The sequence below is a fragment of the Dromiciops gliroides genome, chromosome 6 (genome assembly GCF_019393635.1).
Source record: "Dromiciops gliroides isolate mDroGli1 chromosome 6, mDroGli1.pri, whole genome shotgun sequence".
NCBI lineage: Eukaryota > Metazoa > Chordata > Mammalia > Microbiotheria > Microbiotheriidae > Dromiciops > Dromiciops gliroides.
The window spans coordinates 2,689,013-2,689,492 of NC_057866.1; positions in this window are offsets into that span (position 1 = coordinate 2,689,013).

The following is a 480-nucleotide window of genomic DNA, read 5'->3' on the forward strand; positions in this document are numbered from 1 at the left end:
AGGGGTCTGCACTCCCCAAGAGCTGGTGGTCAGGGTTCAGTGTGCGTGTGCGTGTGTCTCTGTTAGCCCCCCAGGCGAGTGCTCCAAGGCCTCTCCGGGGAGCCGCCCCCCGCCCCCGCAACGGAAGCCGCAGGGCCATAGAAGAAGCCGCAGGGTTTCCGCGGCCTTATCTCGGCCAGGGCGCTCGGCCCCAGGCCGGGCTGGACAGCGCCTCGCGGGGCGCCTTCTTCTCCAGCCTCCATCGCCTGGGCCGCCTGGGCCGCCTGGGCCGCCCGGGCCGCCTGGGCCGCCTGGGCCCGGGCCGGCACCGGCAGGGGAAGGAAGGCCCAGGTCCGGCTCTCGGCGCCCCTCGGCCCCCGGCGCGCCCTGCCCCCGCAGGCGGGCCAGGGGGAGGGGCGCCGGGAGCTGGGGGGCGGGGCGGGGCGGGGCCTGTCCCGGGAGGGCGGGGCGGGGGGCGGGGGAGGAGGGTGGCCACTGAGC